The sequence below is a fragment of the Schistocerca cancellata genome, unplaced genomic scaffold (genome assembly GCF_023864275.1).
Source record: "Schistocerca cancellata isolate TAMUIC-IGC-003103 unplaced genomic scaffold, iqSchCanc2.1 HiC_scaffold_828, whole genome shotgun sequence".
NCBI classification, from domain to species: Eukaryota; Metazoa; Arthropoda; class Insecta; order Orthoptera; family Acrididae; genus Schistocerca; species Schistocerca cancellata.
The window spans coordinates 43,853-58,398 of NW_026046839.1; the positions used below are offsets into that span (position 1 = coordinate 43,853).

General features: G+C 47.1%; 25 non-coding genes across 25 annotated transcripts; all 25 read left to right on the plus strand.

The window, feature by feature from the left end:
• Window positions 1-216: 216 nt before the first annotated feature.
• Window positions 217-289, plus strand: Trnar-ccu (transfer RNA arginine (anticodon CCU)). Its single transcript has one exon. It is a non-coding gene; the product is annotated as a tRNA-Arg (tRNA).
• Window positions 290-790: 501 nt separating this feature from the next.
• Trnar-ccu (transfer RNA arginine (anticodon CCU)) lies at window positions 791-863 on the plus strand. Its single transcript has one exon. It is a non-coding gene; the product is annotated as a tRNA-Arg (tRNA).
• A 501-nt stretch (window positions 864-1,364) lies between these two features.
• Trnar-ccu (transfer RNA arginine (anticodon CCU)) lies at window positions 1,365-1,437 on the plus strand. Its single transcript has one exon. It is a non-coding gene; the product is annotated as a tRNA-Arg (tRNA).
• A 504-nt stretch (window positions 1,438-1,941) lies between these two features.
• Window positions 1,942-2,014, plus strand: Trnar-ccu (transfer RNA arginine (anticodon CCU)). The gene has a single exon. It is a non-coding gene; the product is annotated as a tRNA-Arg (tRNA).
• Window positions 2,015-2,515: 501 nt separating this feature from the next.
• Trnar-ccu (transfer RNA arginine (anticodon CCU)) lies at window positions 2,516-2,588 on the plus strand. Its single transcript has one exon. It is a non-coding gene; the product is annotated as a tRNA-Arg (tRNA).
• A 501-nt stretch (window positions 2,589-3,089) lies between these two features.
• Trnar-ccu (transfer RNA arginine (anticodon CCU)) lies at window positions 3,090-3,162 on the plus strand. Its single transcript has one exon. It is a non-coding gene; the product is annotated as a tRNA-Arg (tRNA).
• Window positions 3,163-3,668: 506 nt separating this feature from the next.
• On the plus strand, window positions 3,669-3,741 carry Trnar-ccu (transfer RNA arginine (anticodon CCU)). Its single transcript has one exon. It is a non-coding gene; the product is annotated as a tRNA-Arg (tRNA).
• A 501-nt stretch (window positions 3,742-4,242) lies between these two features.
• Trnar-ccu (transfer RNA arginine (anticodon CCU)) lies at window positions 4,243-4,315 on the plus strand. The gene has a single exon. It is a non-coding gene; the product is annotated as a tRNA-Arg (tRNA).
• Window positions 4,316-4,816: 501 nt separating this feature from the next.
• Trnar-ccu (transfer RNA arginine (anticodon CCU)) lies at window positions 4,817-4,889 on the plus strand. The gene has a single exon. It is a non-coding gene; the product is annotated as a tRNA-Arg (tRNA).
• Window positions 4,890-5,390: 501 nt separating this feature from the next.
• Trnar-ccu (transfer RNA arginine (anticodon CCU)) lies at window positions 5,391-5,463 on the plus strand. The gene has a single exon. It is a non-coding gene; the product is annotated as a tRNA-Arg (tRNA).
• Window positions 5,464-5,964: 501 nt separating this feature from the next.
• Trnar-ccu (transfer RNA arginine (anticodon CCU)) lies at window positions 5,965-6,037 on the plus strand. Its single transcript has one exon. It is a non-coding gene; the product is annotated as a tRNA-Arg (tRNA).
• Window positions 6,038-6,538: 501 nt separating this feature from the next.
• Trnar-ccu (transfer RNA arginine (anticodon CCU)) lies at window positions 6,539-6,611 on the plus strand. The gene has a single exon. It is a non-coding gene; the product is annotated as a tRNA-Arg (tRNA).
• A 501-nt stretch (window positions 6,612-7,112) lies between these two features.
• Window positions 7,113-7,185, plus strand: Trnar-ccu (transfer RNA arginine (anticodon CCU)). The gene has a single exon. It is a non-coding gene; the product is annotated as a tRNA-Arg (tRNA).
• Window positions 7,186-7,686: 501 nt separating this feature from the next.
• Window positions 7,687-7,759, plus strand: Trnar-ccu (transfer RNA arginine (anticodon CCU)). Its single transcript has one exon. It is a non-coding gene; the product is annotated as a tRNA-Arg (tRNA).
• Window positions 7,760-8,263: 504 nt separating this feature from the next.
• Trnar-ccu (transfer RNA arginine (anticodon CCU)) lies at window positions 8,264-8,336 on the plus strand. Its single transcript has one exon. It is a non-coding gene; the product is annotated as a tRNA-Arg (tRNA).
• Window positions 8,337-8,837: 501 nt separating this feature from the next.
• Trnar-ccu (transfer RNA arginine (anticodon CCU)) lies at window positions 8,838-8,910 on the plus strand. Its single transcript has one exon. It is a non-coding gene; the product is annotated as a tRNA-Arg (tRNA).
• A 501-nt stretch (window positions 8,911-9,411) lies between these two features.
• Trnar-ccu (transfer RNA arginine (anticodon CCU)) lies at window positions 9,412-9,484 on the plus strand. The gene has a single exon. It is a non-coding gene; the product is annotated as a tRNA-Arg (tRNA).
• Window positions 9,485-9,985: 501 nt separating this feature from the next.
• Trnar-ccu (transfer RNA arginine (anticodon CCU)) lies at window positions 9,986-10,058 on the plus strand. The gene has a single exon. It is a non-coding gene; the product is annotated as a tRNA-Arg (tRNA).
• A 501-nt stretch (window positions 10,059-10,559) lies between these two features.
• Window positions 10,560-10,632, plus strand: Trnar-ccu (transfer RNA arginine (anticodon CCU)). Its single transcript has one exon. It is a non-coding gene; the product is annotated as a tRNA-Arg (tRNA).
• A 501-nt stretch (window positions 10,633-11,133) lies between these two features.
• Trnar-ccu (transfer RNA arginine (anticodon CCU)) lies at window positions 11,134-11,206 on the plus strand. The gene has a single exon. It is a non-coding gene; the product is annotated as a tRNA-Arg (tRNA).
• A 501-nt stretch (window positions 11,207-11,707) lies between these two features.
• On the plus strand, window positions 11,708-11,780 carry Trnar-ccu (transfer RNA arginine (anticodon CCU)). Its single transcript has one exon. It is a non-coding gene; the product is annotated as a tRNA-Arg (tRNA).
• Window positions 11,781-12,281: 501 nt separating this feature from the next.
• Trnar-ccu (transfer RNA arginine (anticodon CCU)) lies at window positions 12,282-12,354 on the plus strand. The gene has a single exon. It is a non-coding gene; the product is annotated as a tRNA-Arg (tRNA).
• A 501-nt stretch (window positions 12,355-12,855) lies between these two features.
• Window positions 12,856-12,928, plus strand: Trnar-ccu (transfer RNA arginine (anticodon CCU)). The gene has a single exon. It is a non-coding gene; the product is annotated as a tRNA-Arg (tRNA).
• Window positions 12,929-13,429: 501 nt separating this feature from the next.
• Window positions 13,430-13,502, plus strand: Trnar-ccu (transfer RNA arginine (anticodon CCU)). Its single transcript has one exon. It is a non-coding gene; the product is annotated as a tRNA-Arg (tRNA).
• A 501-nt stretch (window positions 13,503-14,003) lies between these two features.
• Window positions 14,004-14,076, plus strand: Trnar-ccu (transfer RNA arginine (anticodon CCU)). Its single transcript has one exon. It is a non-coding gene; the product is annotated as a tRNA-Arg (tRNA).
• The last annotated feature ends 470 nt before the right edge of the window (window positions 14,077-14,546 follow it).

Genomic DNA, 14,546 nt, shown 5'->3' on the forward strand with positions numbered 1-14,546 from the left:
CTTGGAGTTCAGAAAGGGAATACAATAAGACGGCAGGTATAAGAATTGCCAGCAGAAAGTAGGTGCCTGGACTTCGATTTGTCTGAGTATGTACAGGCACACAGGAAAGGCTCATGCGACGTCCTGACTCTCTGCAGACGTAGAGTAGCGCACCAGGAAGGGTACACTTGGCAAGTGTTGATTTGAGCGAGCACTCCGCCAGCATAACGCCAGTCAGCCTCTGTGGCCTAATGGATAAGGCATCGGTCTCCTAAACCGGGGATTGTGGGTTCGAGTCCCACCAGAGGTACACGTTTTACTCACTGGGGCAAAATCACTCTCACCACATACAGGTGTAATAGTTGAGAAAGTTGGCGTTTCTGAGTGCTTACAGGTATCACAGGTATGACGACGATATGAAAATGCGCACTTACTGACAACCTGAAACGAAACGACGGCCATTATCAATCGACCTTTAGCTGCCGAAGTGTTTCAAAGCGTGATGACGCTGTGAAAGGAAACGCTATTTTAAAATTACTTGTTGGTAAACAGTATGACCCATATGAATAGTCACTTAACTGTCTTGTGTGCAGGACTTGGAGTTCAGAAAGGGAATACAATAAGACGGCAGGTATAAGAATTGCCAGCAGAAAGTAGGTGCCTGGACTTCGATTTGTCTGAGTATGTACAGGCACACAGGAAAGGCTCATGCGACGTCCTGACTCTCTGCAGACGTAGAGTAGCGCACCAGGAAGGGTACACTTGGCAAGTGTTGATTTGAGCGAGCACTCCGCCAGCATAACGCCAGTCAGCCTCTGTGGCCTAATGGATAAGGCATCGGTCTCCTAAACCGGGGATTGTGGGTTCGAGTCCCACCAGAAGTACACGTTTTACTCACTGGGGCAAAATCACTCTCACCACATACAGGTGTAATAGTTGAGAAAGTTGGCGTTTCTGAGTGCTTACAGGTATCACAGGTATGACGACGATATGAAAATGCGCACTTACTGACAACCTGAAACGAAACGACGGCCATTATCAATCGACCTTTAGCTGCCGAAGTGTTTCAAAGCGTGATGACGCTGTGAAAGGAAACGCTATTTTAAAATTACTTGTTGGTAAACAGTATGACCCATATGAATAGTCACTTAACTGTCTTGTGTGCAGGACTTGGAGTTCAGAAAGGGAATACAATAAGACGGCAGGTATAAGAATTGCCAGCAGAAAGTAGGTGCCTGGACTTCGATTTGTCTGAGTATGTACAGGCACACAGGAAAGGCTCATGCGACGTCCTGACTCTCTGCAGACGTAGAGTAGCGCACCAGGAAGGGTACACTTGGCAAGTGTTGATTTGAGCGAGCACTCCGCCAGCATAACGCCAGTCAGCCTCTGTGGCCTAATGGATAAGGCATCGGTCTCCTAAACCGGGGATTGTGGGTTCGAGTCCCACCAGAGGTACACGTTTTACTCACTGGGGCAAAATCACTCTCACCACATACAGGTGTAATAGTTGAGAAAGTTGGCGTTTCTGAGTGCTTACAGGTATCACAGGTATGACGACGATATGAAAATGCGCACTTACTGACAACCTGAAACGAAACGACGGCCATTATCAATCGACCTTTAGCTGCCGAAGTGTTTCAAAGCGTGATGACGCTGTGAAAGGAAACGCTATTTTAAAATTACTTGTTGGTAAACAGTATGACCCATATGAATAGTCACTTAACTGTCTTGTGTGCAGGACTTGGAGTTCAGAAAGGGAATACAATTAGACGACGGCAGGTATAAGAATTGCCAGCAGAAAGTAGGTGCCTGGACTTCGATTTGTCTGAGTATGTACAGGCACACAGGAAAGGCTCATGCGACGTCCTGACTCTCTGCAGACGTAGAGTAGCGCACCAGGAAGGGTACACTTGGCAAGTGTTGATTTGAGCGAGCACTCCGCCAGCATAACGCCAGTCAGCCTCTGTGGCCTAATGGATAAGGCATCGGTCTCCTAAACCGGGGATTGTGGGTTCGAGTCCCACCAGAGGTACACGTTTTACTCACTGGGGCAAAATCACTCTCACCACATACAGGTGTAATAGTTGAGAAAGTTGGCGTTTCTGAGTGCTTACAGGTATCACAGGTATGACGACGATATGAAAATGCGCACTTACTGACAACCTGAAACGAAACGACGGCCATTATCAATCGACCTTTAGCTGCCGAAGTGTTTCAAAGCGTGATGACGCTGTGAAAGGAAACGCTATTTTAAAATTACTTGTTGGTAAACAGTATGACCCATATGAATAGTCACTTAACTGTCTTGTGTGCAGGACTTGGAGTTCAGAAAGGGAATACAATAAGACGGCAGGTATAAGAATTGCCAGCAGAAAGTAGGTGCCTGGACTTCGATTTGTCTGAGTATGTACAGGCACACAGGAAAGGCTCATGCGACGTCCTGACTCTCTGCAGACGTAGAGTAGCGCACCAGGAAGGGTACACTTGGCAAGTGTTGATTTGAGCGAGCACTCCGCCAGCATAACGCCAGTCAGCCTCTGTGGCCTAATGGATAAGGCATCGGTCTCCTAAACCGGGGATTGTGGGTTCGAGTCCCACCAGAGGTACACGTTTTACTCACTGGGGCAAAATCACTCTCACCACATACAGGTGTAATAGTTGAGAAAGTTGGCGTTTCTGAGTGCTTACAGGTATCACAGGTATGACGACGATATGAAAATGCGCACTTACTGACAACCTGAAACGAAACGACGGCCATTATCAATCGACCTTTAGCTGCCGAAGTGTTTCAAAGCGTGATGACGCTGTGAAAGGAAACGCTATTTTAAAATTACTTGTTGGTAAACAGTATGACCCATATGAATAGTCACTTAACTGTCTTGTGTGCAGGACTTGGAGTTCAGAAAGGGAATACAATAAGACGGCAGGTATAAGAATTGCCAGCAGAAAGTAGGTGCCTGGACTTCGATTTGTCTGAGTATGTACAGGCACACAGGAAAGGCTCATGCGACGTCCTGACTCTCTGCAGACGTAGAGTAGCGCACCAGGAAGGGTACACTTGGCAAGTGTTGATTTGAGCGAGCACTCCGCCAGCATAACGCCAGTCAGCCTCTGTGGCCTAATGGATAAGGCATCGGTCTCCTAAACCGGGGATTGTGGGTTCGAGTCCCACCAGAGGTACACGTTTTACTCACTGGGGCAAAATCACTCTCACCACATACAGGTGTAATAGTTGAGAAAGTTGGCGTTTCTGAGTGCTTACAGGTATCACAGGTATGACGACGATATGAAAATGCGCACTTACTGACAACCTGAAACGAAACGACGGCCATTATCAATCGACCTTTAGCTGCCGAAGTGTTTCAAAGCGTGATGACGCTGTGAAAGGAAACGCTATTTTAAAATTACTTGTTGGTAAACAGTATGACCCATATGAATAGTCACTTAACTGTCTTGTGTGCAGGACAGGACTTGGAGTTCAGAAAGGGAATACAATAAGACGGCAGGTATAAGAATTGCCAGCAGAAAGTAGGTGCCTGGACTTCGATTTGTCTGAGTATGTACAGGCACACAGGAAAGGCTCATGCGACGTCCTGACTCTCTGCAGACGTAGAGTAGCGCACCAGGAAGGGTACACTTGGCAAGTGTTGATTTGAGCGAGCACTCCGCCAGCATAACGCCAGTCAGCCTCTGTGGCCTAATGGATAAGGCATCGGTCTCCTAAACCGGGGATTGTGGGTTCGAGTCCCACCAGAGGTACACGTTTTACTCACTGGGGCAAAATCACTCTCACCACATACAGGTGTAATAGTTGAGAAAGTTGGCGTTTCTGAGTGCTTACAGGTATCACAGGTATGACGACGATATGAAAATGCGCACTTACTGACAACCTGAAACGAAACGACGGCCATTATCAATCGACCTTTAGCTGCCGAAGTGTTTCAAAGCGTGATGACGCTGTGAAAGGAAACGCTATTTTAAAATTACTTGTTGGTAAACAGTATGACCCATATGAATAGTCACTTAACTGTCTTGTGTGCAGGACTTGGAGTTCAGAAAGGGAATACAATAAGACGGCAGGTATAAGAATTGCCAGCAGAAAGTAGGTGCCTGGACTTCGATTTGTCTGAGTATGTACAGGCACTCAGGAAAGGCTCATGCGACGTCCTGACTCTCTGCAGACGTAGAGTAGCGCACCAGGAAGGGTACACTTGGCAAGTGTTGATTTGAGCGAGCACTCCGCCAGCATAACGCCAGTCAGCCTCTGTGGCCTAATGGATAAGGCATCGGTCTCCTAAACTGGGGATTGTGGGTTCGAGTCCCACCAGAGGTACACGTTTTACTCACTGGGGCAAAATCACTCTCACCACATACAGGTGTAATAGTTGAGAAAGTTGGCGTTTCTGAGTGCTTACAGGTATCACAGGTATGACGACGATATGAAAATGCGCACTTACTGACAACCTGAAACGAAACGACGGCCATTATCAATCGACCTTTAGCTGCCGAAGTGTTTCAAAGCGTGATGACGCTGTGAAAGGAAACGCTATTTTAAAATTACTTGTTGGTAAACAGTATGACCCATATGAATAGTCACTTAACTGTCTTGTGTGCAGGACTTGGAGTTCAGAAAGGGAATACAATAAGACGGCAGGTATAAGAATTGCCAGCAGAAAGTAGGTGCCTGGACTTCGATTTGTCTGAGTATGTACAGGCACTCAGGAAAGGCTCATGCGACGTCCTGACTCTCTGCAGACGTAGAGTAGCGCACCAGGAAGGGTACACTTGGCAAGTGTTGATTTGAGCGAGCACTCCGCCAGCATAACGCCAGTCAGCCTCTGTGGCCTAATGGATAAGGCATCGGTCTCCTAAACCGGGGATTGTGGGTTCGAGTCCCACCAGAGGTACACGTTTTACTCACTGGGGCAAAATCACTCTCACCACATACAGGTGTAATAGTTGAGAAAGTTGGCGTTTCTGAGTGCTTACAGGTATCACAGGTATGACGACGATATGAAAATGCGCACTTACTGACAACCTGAAACGAAACGACGGCCATTATCAATCGACCTTTAGCTGCCGAAGTGTTTCAAAGCGTGATGACGCTGTGAAAGGAAACGCTATTTTAAAATTACTTGTTGGTAAACAGTATGACCCATATGAATAGTCACTTAACTGTCTTGTGTGCAGGACTTGGAGTTCAGAAAGGGAATACAATAAGACGGCAGGTATAAGAATTGCCAGCAGAAAGTAGGTGCCTGGACTTCGATTTGTCTGAGTATGTACAGGCACACAGGAAAGGCTCATGCGACGTCCTGACTCTCTGCAGACGTAGAGTAGCGCACCAGGAAGGGTACACTTGGCAAGTGTTGATTTGAGCGAGCACTCCGCCAGCATAACGCCAGTCAGCCTCTGTGGCCTAATGGATAAGGCATCGGTCTCCTAAACCGGGGATTGTGGGTTCGAGTCCCACCAGAGGTACACGTTTTACTCACTGGGGCAAAATCACTCTCACCACATACAGGTGTAATAGTTGAGAAAGTTGGCGTTTCTGAGTGCTTACAGGTATCACAGGTATGACGACGATATGAAAATGCGCACTTACTGACAACCTGAAACGAAACGACGGCCATTATCAATCGACCTTTAGCTGCCGAAGTGTTTCAAAGCGTGATGACGCTGTGAAAGGAAACGCTATTTTAAAATTACTTGTTGGTAAACAGTATGACCCATATGAATAGTCACTTAACTGTCTTGTGTGCAGGACTTGGAGTTCAGAAAGGGAATACAATAAGACGGCAGGTATAAGAATTGCCAGCAGAAAGTAGGTGCCTGGACTTCGATTTGTCTGAGTATGTACAGGCACACAGGAAAGGCTCATGCGACGTCCTGACTCTCTGCAGACGTAGAGTAGCGCACCAGGAAGGGTACACTTGGCAAGTGTTGATTTGAGCGAGCACTCCGCCAGCATGACGCCAGTCAGCCTCTGTGGCCTAATGGATAAGGCATCGGTCTCCTAAACCGGGGATTGTGGGTTCGAGTCCCACCAGAGGTACACGTTTTACTCACTGGGGCAAAATCACTCTCACCACATACAGGTGTAATAGTTGAGAAAGTTGGCGTTTCTGAGTGCTTACAGGTATCACAGGTATGACGACGATATGAAAATGCGCACTTACTGACAACCTGAAACGAAACGACGGCCATTATCAATCGACCTTTAGCTGCCGAAGTGTTTCAAAGCGTGATGACGCTGTGAAAGGAAACGCTATTTTAAAATTACTTGTTGGTAAACAGTATGACCCATATGAATAGTCACTTAACTGTCTTGTGTGCAGGACTTGGAGTTCAGAAAGGGAATACAATAAGACGGCAGGTATAAGAATTGCCAGCAGAAAGTAGGTGCCTGGACTTCGATTTGTCTGAGTATGTACAGGCACACAGGAAAGGCTCATGCGACGTCCTGACTCTCTGCAGACGTAGAGTAGCGCACCAGGAAGGGTACACTTGGCAAGTGTTGATTTGAGCGAGCACTCCGCCAGCATAACGCCAGTCAGCCTCTGTGGCCTAATGGATAAGGCATCGGTCTCCTAAACCGGGGATTGAGGGTTCGAGTCCCACCAGAGGTACACATTTTACTCACTGGGGCAAAATCACTCTCACCACATACAGGTGTAATAGTTGAGAAAGTTGGCGTTTCTGAGTGCTTACAGGTATCACAGGTATGACGACGATATGAAAATGCGCACTTACTGACAACCTGAAACGAAACGACGGCCATTATCAATCGACCTTTAGCTGCCGAAGTGTTTCAAAGCGTGATGACGCTGTGAAAGGAAACGCTATTTTAAAAGTACTTGTTGGTAAACAGTATGACCCATATGAATAGTCACTTAACTGTCTTGTGTGCAGGACTTGGAGTTCAGAAAGGGAATACAATAAGACGGCAGGTATAAGAATTGCCAGCAGAAAGTAGGTGCCTGGACTTCGATTTGTCTGAGTATGTACAGGCACACAGGAAAGGCTCATGCGACGTCCTGACTCTCTGCAGACGTAGAGTAGCGCACCAGGAAGGGTACACTTGGCAAGTGTTGATTTGAGCGAGCACTCCGCCAGCATAACGCCAGTCAGCCTCTGTGGCCTAATGGATAAGGCATCGGTCTCCTAAACCGGGGATTGTGGGTTCGAGTCCCACCAGAGGTACACGTTTTACTCACTGGGGCAAAATCACTCTCACCACATACAGGTGTAATAGTTGAGAAAGTTGGCGTTTCTGAGTGCTTACAGGTATCACAGGTATGACGACGATATGAAAATGCGCACTTACTGACAACCTGAAACGAAACGACGGCCATTATCAATCGACCTTTAGCTGCCGAAGTGTTTCAAAGCGTGATGACGCTGTGAAAGGAAACGCTATTTTAAAATTACTTGTTGGTAAACAGTATGACCCATATGAATAGTCACTTAACTGTCTTGTGTGCAGGACTTGGAGTTCAGAAAGGGAATACAATAAGACGGCAGGTATAAGAATTGCCAGCAGAAAGTAGGTGCCTGGACTTCGATTTGTCTGAGTATGTACAGGCACACAGGAAAGGCTCATGCGACGTCCTGACTCTCTGCAGACGTAGAGTAGCGCACCAGGAAGGGTACACTTGGCAAGTGTTGATTTGAGCGAGCACTCCGCCAGCATAACGCCAGTCAGCCTCTGTGGCCTAATGGATAAGGCATCGGTCTCCTAAACCGGGGATTGTGGGTTCGAGTCCCACCAGAGGTACACGTTTTACTCACTGGGGCAAAATCACTCTCACCACATACAGGTGTAATAGTTGAGAAAGTTGGCGTTTCTGAGTGCTTACAGGTATCACAGGTATGACGACGATATGAAAATGCGCACTTACTGACAACCTGAAACGAAACGACGGCCATTATCAATCGACCTTTAGCTGCCGAAGTGTTTCAAAGCGTGATGACGCTGTGAAAGGAAACGCTATTTTAAAATTACTTGTTGGTAAACAGTATGACCCATATGAATAGTCACTTAACTGTCTTGTGTGCAGGACTTGGAGTTCAGAAAGGGAATACAATAAGACGACGGCAGGTATAAGAATTGCCAGCAGAAAGTAGGTGCCTGGACTTCGATTTGTCTGAGTATGTACAGGCACACAGGAAAGGCTCATGCGACGTCCTGACTCTCTGCAGACGTAGAGTAGCGCACCAGGAAGGGTACACTTGGCAAGTGTTGATTTGAGCGAGCACTCCGCCAGCATAACGCCAGTCAGCCTCTGTGGCCTAATGGATAAGGCATCGGTCTCCTAAACCGGGGATTGTGGGTTCGAGTCCCACCAGAGGTACACGTTTTACTCACTGGGGCAAAATCACTCTCACCACATACAGGTGTAATAGTTGAGAAAGTTGGCGTTTCTGAGTGCTTACAGGTATCACAGGTATGACGACGATATGAAAATGCGCACTTACTGACAACCTGAAACGAAACGACGGCCATTATCAATCGACCTTTAGCTGCCGAAGTGTTTCAAAGCGTGATGACGCTGTGAAAGGAAACGCTATTTTAAAATTACTTGTTGGTAAACAGTATGACCCATATGAATAGTCACTTAACTGTCTTGTGTGCAGGACTTGGAGTTCAGAAAGGGAATACAATAAGACGGCAGGTATAAGAATTGCCAGCAGAAAGTAGGTGCCTGGACTTCGATTTGTCTGAGTATGTACAGGCACACAGGAAAGGCTCATGCGACGTCCTGACTCTCTGCAGACGTAGAGTAGCGCACCAGGAAGGGTACACTTGGCAAGTGTTGATTTGAGCGAGCACTCCGCCAGCATAACGCCAGTCAGCCTCTGTGGCCTAATGGATAAGGCATCGGTCTCCTAAACCGGGGATTGTGGGTTCGAGTCCCACCAGAGGTACACGTTTTACTCACTGGGGCAAAATCACTCTCACCACATACAGGTGTAATAGTTGAGAAAGTTGGCGTTTCTGAGTGCTTACAGGTATCACAGGTATGACGACGATATGAAAATGCGCACTTACTGACAACCTGAAACGAAACGACGGCCATTATCAATCGACCTTTAGCTGCCGAAGTGTTTCAAAGCGTGATGACGCTGTGAAAGGAAACGCTATTTTAAAATTACTTGTTGGTAAACAGTATGACCCATATGAATAGTCACTTAACTGTCTTGTGTGCAGGACTTGGAGTTCAGAAAGGGAATACAATAAGACGGCAGGTATAAGAATTGCCAGCAGAAAGTAGGTGCCTGGACTTCGATTTGTCTGAGTATGTACAGGCACACAGGAAAGGCTCATGCGACGTCCTGACTCTCTGCAGACGTAGAGTAGCGCACCAGGAAGGGTACACTTGGCAAGTGTTGATTTGAGCGAGCACTCCGCCAGCATAACGCCAGTCAGCCTCTGTGGCCTAATGGATAAGGCATCGGTCTCCTAAACTGGGGATTGTGGGTTCGAGTCCCACCAGAGGTACACGTTTTACTCACTGGGGCAAAATCACTCTCACCACATACAGGTGTAATAGTTGAGAAAGTTGGCGTTTCTGAGTGCTTACAGGTATCACAGGTATGACGACGATATGAAAATGCGCACTTACTGACAACCTGAAACGAAACGACGGCCATTATCAATCGACCTTTAGCTGCCGAAGTGTTTCAAAGCGTGATGACGCTGTGAAAGGAAACGCTATTTTAAAATTACTTGTTGGTAAACAGTATGACCCATATGAATAGTCACTTAACTGTCTTGTGTGCAGGACTTGGAGTTCAGAAAGGGAATACAATAAGACGGCAGGTATAAGAATTGCCAGCAGAAAGTAGGTGCCTGGACTTCGATTTGTCTGAGTATGTACAGGCACACAGGAAAGGCTCATGCGACGTCCTGACTCTCTGCAGACGCAGAGTAGCGCACCAGGAAGGGTACACTTGGCAAGTGTTGATTTGAGAGAGCACTCCGCCAGCATAACGCCAGTCAGCCTCTGTGGCCTAATGGATAAGGCATCGGTCTCCTCAACCGGGGATTGTGGGTTCGAGTCCCACCAGAGGTACACGTTTTACTCACTGGGGCAAAATCACTCTCACCACATACAGGTGTAATAGTTGAGAAAGTTGGCGTTTCTGAGTGCTTACAGGTATCACAGGTATGACGACGATATGAAAATGCGCACTTACTGACAACCTGAAACGAAACGACGGCCATTATCAATCGACCTTTAGCTGCCGAAGTGTTTCAAAGCGTGATGACGCTGTGAAAGGAAACGCTATTTTAAAATTACTTGTTGGTAAACAGTATGACCCATATGAATAGTCACTTAACTGTCTTGTGTGCAGGACTTGGAGTTCAGAAAGGGAATACAATAAGACGGCAGGTATAAGAATTGCCAGCAGAAAGTAGGTGCCTGGACTTCGATTTGTCTGAGTATGTACAGGCACACAGGAAAGGCTCATGCGACGTCCTGACTCTCTGCAGACGTAGAGTAGCGCACCAGGAAGGGTACACTTGGCAAGTGTTGATTTGAGCGAGCACTCCGCCAGCATAACGCCAGTCAGCCTCTGTGGCCTAATGGATAAGGCATCGGTCTCCTAAACCGGGGATTGTGGGTTCGAGTCCCACCAGAGGTACACGTTTTACTCACTGGGGCAAAATCACTCTCACCACATACAGGTGTAATAGTTGAGAAAGTTGGCGTTTCTGAGTGCTTACAGGTATCACAGGTATGACGACGATATGAAAATGCGCACTTACTGACAACCTGAAACGAAACGACGGCCATTATCAATCGACCTTTAGCTGCCGAAGTGTTTCAAAGCGTGATGACGCTGTGAAAGGAAACGCTATTTTAAAATTACTTGTTGGTAAACAGTATGACCCATATGAATAGTCACTTAACTGTCTTGTGTGCAGGACTTGGAGTTCAGAAAGGGAATACAATAAGACGGCAGGTATAAGAATTGCCAGCAGAAAGTAGGTGCCTGGACTTCGATTTGTCTGAGTATGTACAGGCACACAGGAAAGGCTCATGCGACGTCCTGACTCTCTGCAGACGTAGAGTAGCGCACCAGGAAGGGTACACTTGGCAAGTGTTGATTTGAGCGAGCACTCCGCCAGCATAACGCCAGTCAGCCTCTGTGGCCTAATGGATAAGGCATCGGTCTCCTAAACCGGGGATTGTGGGTTCGAGTCCCACCAGAGGTACACGTTTTACTCACTGGGGCAAAATCACTCTCACCACATACAGGTGTAATAGTTGAGAAAGTTGGCGTTTCTGAGTGCTTACAGGTATCACAGGTATGACGACGATATGAAAATGCGCACTTACTGACAACCTGAAACGAAACGACGGCCATTATCAATCGACCTTTAGCTGCCGAAGTGTTTCAAAGCGTGATGACGCTGTGAAAGGAAACGCTATTTTAAAATTACTTGTTGGTAAACAGTATGACCCATATGAATAGTCACTTAACTGTCTTGTGTGCAGGACTTGGAGTTCAGAAAGGGAATACAATAAGACGGCAGGTATAAGAATTGCCAGCAGAAAGTAGGTGCCTGGACTTCGATTTGTCTGAGTATGTACAGGCACACAGGAAAGGCTCATGCGACGTCCTGACTCTCTGCAGACGTAGAGTAGCGCACCAGGAAGGGTACACTTGGCAAGTGTTGATTTGAGCGAGCACTCCGCCAGCATAACGCCAGTCAGCCTCTGTGGCCTAATGGATAAGGCATCGGTCTCCTAAACCGGGGATTGTGGGTTCGAGTCCCACCAGAGGTACACGTTTTACTCACTGGGGCAAAATCACTCTCACCACATACAGGTGTAATAGTTGAGAAAGTTGGCGTTTCTGAGTGCTTACAGGTATCACAGGTATGACGACGATATGAAAATGCGCACTTACTGACAACCTGAAACGAAACGACGGCCATTATCAATCGACCTTTAGCTGCCGAAGTGTTTCAAAGCGTGATGACGCTGTGAAAGGAAACGCTATTTTAAAATTACTTGTTGGTAAACAGTATGACCCATATGAATAGTCACTTAACTGTCTTGTGTGCAGGACTTGGAGTTCAGAAAGGGAATACAATAAGACGGCAGGTATAAGAATTGCCAGCAGAAAGTAGGTGCCTGGACTTCGATTTGTCTGAGTATGTACAGGCACACAGGAAAGGCTCATGCGACGTCCTGACTCTCTGCAGACGTAGAGTAGCGCACCAGGAAGGGTACACTTGGCAAGTGTTGATTTGAGCGAGCACTCCGCCAGCATAACGCCAGTCAGCCTCTGTGGCCTAATGGATAAGGCATCGGTCTCCTCAACCGGGGATTGTGGGTTCGAGTCCCACCAGAGGTACACGTTTTACTCACTGGGGCAAAATCACTCTCACCACATACAGGTGTAATAGTTGAGAAAGTTGGCGTTTCTGAGTGCTTACAGGTATCACAGGTATGACGACGATATGAAAATGCGCACTTACTGACAACCTGAAACGAAACGACGGCCATTATCAATCGACCTTTAGCTGCCGAAGTGTTTCAAAGCGTGATGACGCTGTGAAAGGAAACGCTATTTTAAAATTACTTGTTGGTAAACAGTATTACCCATATGAATAGTCACTTAACTGTCTTGTGTGCAGGACTTGGAGTTCAGAAAGGGAATACAATAAGACGGCAGGTATAAGAATTGCCAGCAGAAAGTAGGTGCCTGGACTTCGATTTGTCTGAGTATGTACAGGCACACAGGAAAGGCTCATGCGACGTCCTGACTCTCTGCAGACGTAGAGTAGCGCACCAGGAAGGGTACACTTGGCAAGTGTTGATTTGAGCGAGCACTCCGCCAGCATAACGCCAGTCAGCCTCTGTGGCCTAATGGATAAGGCATCGGTCTCCTAAACCGGGGATTGTGGGTTCGAGTCCCACCAGAGGTACACGTTTTACTCACTGGGGCAAAATCACTCTCACCACATACAGGTGTAATAGTTGAGAAAGTTGGCGTTTCTGAGTGCTTACAGGTATCACAGGTATGACGACGATATGAAAATGCGCACTTACTGACAACCTGAAACGAAACGACGGCCATTATCAATCGACCTTTAGCTGCCGAAGTGTTTCAAAGCGTGATGACGCTGTGAAAGGAAACGCTATTTTAAAATTACTTGTTGGTAAACAGTATGACCCATATGAATAGTCACTTAACTGTCTTGTGTGCAGGACTTGGAGTTCAGAAAGGGAATACAATAAGACGGCAGGTATAAGAATTGCCAGCAGAAAGTAGGTGCCTGGACTTCGATTTGTCTGAGTATGTACAGGCACACAGGAAAGGCTCATGCGACGTCCTGACTCTCTGCAGACGTAGAGTAGCGCACCAGGAAGGGTACACTTGGCAAGTGTTGATTTGAGCGAGCACTCCGCCAGCATAACGCCAGTCAGCCTCTGTGGCCTAATGGATAAGGCATCGGTCTCCTAAACCGGGGATTGTGGGTTCGAGTCCCACCAGAGGTACACGTTTTACTCACTGGGGCAAAATCACTCTCACCACATACAGGTGTAATAGTTGAGAAAGTTGGCGTTTCTGAGTGCTTACAGGTATCACAGGTATGACGACGATATGAAAATGCGCACTTACTGACAACCTGAAACGAAACGACGGCCATTATCAATCGACCTTTAGCTGCCGAAGTGTTTCAAAGCGTGATGACGCTGTGAAAGGAAACGCTATTTTAAAATTACTTGTTGGTAAACAGTATGACCCATATGAATAGTCACTTAACTGTCTTGTGTGCAGGACTTGGAGTTCAGAAAGGGAATACAATAAGACGGCAGGTATAAGAATTGCCAGCAGAAAGTAGGTGCCTGGACTTCGATTTGTCTGAGTATGTACAGGCACACAGGAAAGGCTCATGCGACGTCCTGACTCTCTGCAGACGTAGAGTAGCGCACCAGGAAGGGTACACTTGGCAAGTGTTGATTTGAGCGAGCACTCCGCCAGCATAACGCCAGTCAGCCTCTGTGGCCTAATGGATAAGGCATCGGTCTCCTAAACCGGGGATTGTGGGTTCGAGTCCCACCAGAGGTACACGTTTTACTCACTGGGGCAAAATCACTCTCACCACATACAGGTGTAATAGTTGAGAAAGTTGGCGTTTCTGAGTGCTTACAGGTATCACAGGTATGACGACGATATGAAAATGCGCACTTACTGACAACCTGAAACGAAACGACGGCCATTATCAATCGACCTTTAGCTGCCGAAGTGTTTCAAAGCGTGATGACGCTGTGAAAGGAAACGCTATTTTAAAATTACTTGTTGGTAAACAGTATGACCCATATGAATAGTCACTTAACTGTCTTGTGTGCAGGACTTGGAGTTCAGAAAGGGAATACAATAAGACGGCAGGTATAAGAATTGCCAGCAGAAAGTAGGTGCCTGGACTTCGATTTGTCTGAGTATGTACAGGCACACAGGAAAGGCTCATGCGACGTCCTGACTCTCTGCAGACGTAGAGTAGCGCACCAGGAAGGGTACACTTGGCAAGTGTTGATTTG